Source organism: Triturus cristatus, chromosome 4_2 (assembly GCF_964204655.1).
Source record: "Triturus cristatus chromosome 4_2, aTriCri1.1, whole genome shotgun sequence".
In the NCBI taxonomy this organism is placed as follows: Eukaryota; Metazoa; Chordata; class Amphibia; order Caudata; family Salamandridae; genus Triturus; species Triturus cristatus.
The window spans coordinates 85565147-85571553 of NC_140586.1; positions in this window are offsets into that span (position 1 = coordinate 85565147).

Consider the following 6407-nt stretch of genomic DNA (forward strand, 5'->3'; position numbering starts at 1 on the left):
ACAAAATAATGGGACGCAATTACACATCGATCACAGAGAACTTCCTTGTAAGGCTGGGGGCTAAGTCAGTTATGTGGGTGCTGTAAGCTGCCTTTTTGTAGCAATTCGGGGGACCAATGTATGGGCTTGCACATCTGCAATTTCTGGATTTTAACTAGTTCTTACTGGACACTTACACTTTAATATCTGGGGATCTTATCCACTAGAGTAGAGTGGTTTGGGGGGAGTATCTCTACTTTAGAAGCAAGTTCGACATCAGACATTTTTAACAAGAGAAAATGGTACAAATCCATGCTGTATTCCTAATACTTTCTGGTACTCAATTCAGCACAGGCGAGAAGCTCTGTCTATATGCCTTCTCCAAACACACGGTTTCCATGACCCTTTATTAAACAAGCCTATTGTCTTGCAGCAGTTTTTCGAATTAGCCCAGAGGTGCAGAGATTAAATCTGAGACAGGCTCTTCCACTGTCGCTGTAACACAGCTTTCTTGAACCTGGAAGGAGTAACGAAGTATGAACACAAAGATCTGAGGTTCCTCTTGGGAATATACCATGAAATTGAGTTTCTCAAAAATTCTGGACCAATGCCATGTAGGGCCTTAAGCGTGAGACAGTGTTTTAAATCTAATGCAATTTCTGACTGTCAACCAGTGTAATTTTTTTTATGGCAAAATTAGCGGACTGATAGTTTGGCAAGTTTAGCAGGAGTTTCTGGCTGCAGAATTCTGCAGCACCTGTAATTGGTTTAAATGTTGTTTCTGCAGGTTGGACTATAGGCCATTACAATAATCAATTCTAGATAAAATGAGTGATGAGAAAACGGTTTTCCTTGCACTAACTGGAATATAGGGCAGAATCTTTCTGATGATTTTTAGCATATTATAAGAGTGACATGCCTAAAGCTGTAAACAAAGTGCTTAATTGATGGCGTGTCGAGGGAGATGACCTCCATATTTCATTGGATCCCCACGTTCCAACACTCCCAAAGTAAGCAGAAGATGCCTGATTGATTTTGTTACTCGTTAATAGTTTAGTTTTTTCCAAATGCATTTTACACCACTGCAAGTTATCAGGAAAGTACAGTTGTCCTGTCTTTTAAACACACTAAGTATTATTAAGTATTGACATTTGTACTTGAATCATAGGTACTTCCATACACACACATTTCCAGACAGGCCTGCACTCTCCTTGAGCACAGGGAAGTACAACACCATATGTGGCATAATGCCAACATTTGGAAGCGAGAAAGAGGGACGTTTAAAAACAGAAGATTTTATTTTACTTGCATAGATTTGGAGGCACGTTTATGGTGGAGACAGCAAAAATAAGGCTGTATGTGCTAAAAAAAAAAAATCGTGGGTCACCCTGCTTAGACAGATGTGTTGGCACGTATGGCATGGGTAGAAATGGAAGTTATGCAAATATTCTACAAGCGCACAAACACTTTGGCAATGGGGCCTACATGAATAGGGGTGCTATCTAGCACTGTAAGTGAGTTACAAAAGTTTGAGGGGGTACTCAAAAAAAGACACGGGCAAAGAAGTGTAACTAGGAATATTTTATTAGAGGCGTCACTTTAGTAACACAAAACACACTGCGTATATGATTATAATACCTTCATCAGCTTCATCCCAATTATTTTCAGGGAGAAAAATGCAAGTACTCCTGAGGCCGGGCTTACATCCTCCCCACCCCTCAAAATAAAGTAACAGTGGAGAGCCACGGGCAATGGCCAATGGGTCAAAGAAGCCGCGGGTTGAAAAAGTTTGGGAACCACTGCTGTAATGGGCTGGCCCCTCAAACTTGGCAGAGGAGTCCTCCTCTTTTTGCTTTCTCCTTAAGGACAAATGTTTTCAGCAAGGAGCTTTTAAAAGCCCAAGTAGGATGACCATGTAGAATGACTTTAGCCCAATGGTTTATGAATTCCCACAGTCTATTCCCTTTAATGTAATGGTCTGTCTTTTAAGTTGGTTAGACCTTTAAGCCCCTCTTCCAGATTTGTTAAATCCTCTGCATTCGGTAAACCCAAAAGGGGACATTTTCCAACTATTTAGACAAAGCTCCTCTCCCAAATCCCCCAGCTAGTCAACAATCTGTGTTCCCATTTCAAACAGGTTTATACCGATCTTAGATCCCTCCCAGTGTACCATTGTAGCTCCTTGTCATTTTTTTGCACCTCGCCAGGGCATAGGTTATGATCCCTTTGAAGCCCCAGTACAAAGATCCACAGGGGAAACCGCATTTACAGCGCAGGCATTACCACGCATGCCTTCACAAGGAAAGGCAAGTATATTTGAGGGGTGTGTGTATATGTAAAAGTTACTTTCCTTCGGTAACATAATATCTGGTAGACACACAGTCTAGCTGCATATTCATTAACTTTTTAATTCGCCTCAGGTGCCAGTCTGGATCCGAAAATATTTCAGCAGTACCTCTGCACGCCAGGGGACGGTGTTATACGGCTCCGTGATGATGTTGACTCCGGTCCTTATGTCAGTAGAACATACAAGTCCCTTCCAGCGAGCGGACATCAGTTTCTTCTGTGAAACCTTACGCGTCAGAACGCGGAGCCACTATAGAAACTGGTTGTGGAAACGGTGTGCCAAAAAGTTAAACACCATATACTTTATCGACCATTCATCAAAAACCTTTGAAACCATGGGCCTTGGTAAATAACCCCTATGTAAGGGAAGAAACCCTTACACTATAGCCCATTTATTAGTGGCAATGAGTGGCATGATAATAGGAAATTAAAACCAATAAAAACAGCACCTAGCTGATTGTTGAGTCACACCATTACGTGACATATTGATAGTGTCAACACCAGGTATAATGATACCAAATAAATCTATACTGCCCACTGGTGTCCAATTCAGTGTGAATAGAAAACCTCCCCCACCATACTGACCACACACCTTTGGAAGTGGACAATATCCAAGCAAGACCTATGTGGCCAGACCAAGTGGTCGGTGGAGTCTCAACATAAGTTGAGATAGTGATCCCTGGTATATAAAACCAGTACTGAAAAAGTGCATAACCCTTACCTCATAGGACATTCGCAGTGTGGGGAGGATGGGTAGGGAGTAAACTAATATGCGGCTAGACTGTCTCTACCAGATATTACATTGCCGAAGGTAAGTAACTTTTCTTTCTGATAAAGACATTTAGCCACAGATTCCTTAACTTTTGAATTAAATACCATAGCTATACACTCCTGGAGGAGGGTCTGCAAACTAATCTTACGAAAGTTCTCAAGGAGAACCAGCCGGTCATAACTAACAACCGACCAAGTGACGTAGGAATAGCAAAACAAGAGATTGGCACTCAATAGAATCCATGATGACTGTCACAGAACATATAAATAATAAACAACCTTACAGGCCCAAGAGAATTGGCCTTTGAAGGAAGAATCCCCCAAAAACCATCTGTCAGTTATCAGACATTAACCTCTATTCCCCCAAGAGGATGGAAACTCGTTGATAAAAAGGGCAGAGTGCAAGAGAAGTCATATGATAAAGAAATATCAGTGGAAAGAGCTGTCCTGATAAAATCTCATTGAAAGACTCAGAACCCATTCCATTATACCAAGATGAATGAACACCAAAAGAAAGGTGAACATGAATACCTCCATGGTATTGAGAATTTTGCTTGAACAAAATGACCACCCGAAGGTTACATAATACACTGTAAGGAGGTTAAAATTACACCAACAGATTTGAATTTAATATTGATATTCATCAATTGTAAAAAAAAAAAATGTTTTCACCACAAAGGTGTATCACCTGGACATTTACATGATATCTATAAAATTGAGTCCCAATAGACTAAGTGGTCTGACAACACACAGAGCATCGCTGGCCGACATTTACCGCAGGCCAGGAGGTATCTACAAAGCCTAAGCCGGCATGGCCTTCAGTGTCATGGTCAGAAGTTCTGAGCATGACTCTGAACCGTGGGTCCGCTCAAAATCCCAAGATAAGTGAAAGAAGAAAAGGCAACACACCTATTAGTGCTTTATCAAAATATTAAATAAGAAAAAGATAACATTAAAGGTAAATATATAAAATCAATCCATGTTAGCAACAAGCGCATTCAGCAACACTTGTGAAATGAAACGCAGTTAGCTCACAAGTCTGCATCAAAAAGTAACGGCCATGATTTGCAAGGACTTGTAAAGCACTGTGAAAATAGACTATACCCAAAAAGACAGGTAGTATAAACCCTCCAAACAGATGCAAAAAAGCACTGTGGACGAATAACAAGAAGAGCTTTTTATGAAGCTGAAAAACTCCATAAATTGAATGACCGAAAACGGGTAAGGAAACTGCAGCTAGAAGTCTCCATCAGTATGATCCCGACACTACCAATCATACAGCATAAGATACAGAGTTCACCCCATATGTTCAAGGAATGAACAAATGAAATAATTATCTCTTCCACAGTGGTGAAGGCAACTAACTTGTGTCTTCCAAAGAATAAACCATACATTTGGTGAGTTTACTCTCACAATTTTCCAAAAAGCATGGCACATGTATTAAAAAAGTAGATATGCAGTCTGCCCAGAAGGAGAAGACAACTTACACCCTAAAAACACATAGTCCTAGAGAATGTTAATGAAGGATGACCACAAGAACATGTATTCAAAGGAATACAAAACGTAGGCCCTGAATATTGCCATAATACATATACCCACCACAAGACTAATGAGAACATACAACGTTGATCACTCTAACAAGTAAAGACCAGAGCATCTCTATATACTGGACTTACCACTGGCATACTAACATGTCCCTATGATGGACAACAAAAGGTTGGAAACAAGCTTATTTTAGCATACTGAACTGCTTCAAAGAAGCCTGCGTCAGAAAATCTTTCAACAAGAAGGTACATCTCATGACAATACCCTCTTGAGCACAAAGCTCATCCTCAGCGGCCAAGGGACAAAGTGAAACCTCTCTCTATCTAAATCAACCCTAAGAAAAGGAAAACAATTGGTTCTGAGAAAAAACATCTCCTCTCGCAGGACACCAAATGGTCAAACCAATAACAGACACGTAAAGTGCCCTAACAATGCTTACTCGCTTTGAAAGAAACCTACATCTCAAATATAAGAACAAGTTACACCAGTAACAAACAACGAAAAGCTAGGATTCTTAAGACCTCTGTCTTCCACAGAAGCATCTCAACGCTGCATCAGCTTGCCTCCCAACAAGATGGCCACCATCAAATGGCATTTCGACCAATGTTGACTAGACAGTCTCCGAGAAACCCAGAGTTGCCAATCAAGCTCTACGCCTTATTGCCACTGCGCGGCCTACAGAGTCAGTGATGTCCAAACCATACCTTATGGTAGCGGTCTTCAATCTGTAGGGCGCGACCCCCTCGGGTGCTGTTGAGTCATGGGAGGAGGGTCGCGCATTCCTGGGCCTCACTTTTGACTCTCAAACCGTCCCTGGGCAGTTCATTATGAAATTAAAATACTCCAAGCTGCAATGCTATTCAGGGAGTGTTCTCTTGTTCTGTGCAACCGGAGCTGATGAGACCGCTAAACAAGGTTTCCTTCTAGGATGCCTGCTTGCCCGAAAGGAATGGAAATATACGCTACTGGTTAATCTGAAAATGTAAAGTGCAATTTGCAGCTGTAAAGAATGCTTAGAAGCCTGTACTGACTTTCATTGATCGAATCTTTGGAAGCTTTGTGATGAGCTGTGAAGTGTGTGCTTCTAATTGTAAATATATTTACATAGTGCTTACTATCCCAGAGGAGGTGTTCAAGGACAGTATGGCTCAACAAAAAAAGGGTAGGGCGGCCAGGCTGGCTGGAAAATAAATTGTGGTGAAATGTGTTGGAAGAATAGGAGTGTTTTATACCAAGAGAAGTGCCCAAACACCTAGCAATATGCATTACAGATTGCTGCTGTAAACTGTCACTTACATGGCAGGCACGTTCCTATTCTGATCTTCCTGTAGCAGACTTTTTATCAGCAGATCAGTAGCCCTGGTGCATTTTATGGGAGCTGATAATAAGTTAAAATGTTGGGGGGTCTCCAGTTTCATATTCAAATAAGTGGTCACAAAAAGTATCAATGTACTGAAAGATCTTACTAGAAAAGCTCTGAAGTGAATGCTTTTAATGGTAATTGTATTTACATACCGCTTACTATCCCCTAAGGAGGTGTTGAAGGAACAGTTATGTACAAAAATTGCATTGCGTATGGTCTGGGTATTTCTAAAATTGAAATTTTTGGAAGCACCATTTTATCGTAAAACAGTTTGCACATTTTGTAGCAGTTTTATCTTATACTGTGTGTAATGCAAATATGAAATAATGACTCACATATTCACAGTGCTTTCTATCACAGGCTGTGACCTCATAACACTAAAAATACACAAATCCCTTTTCTC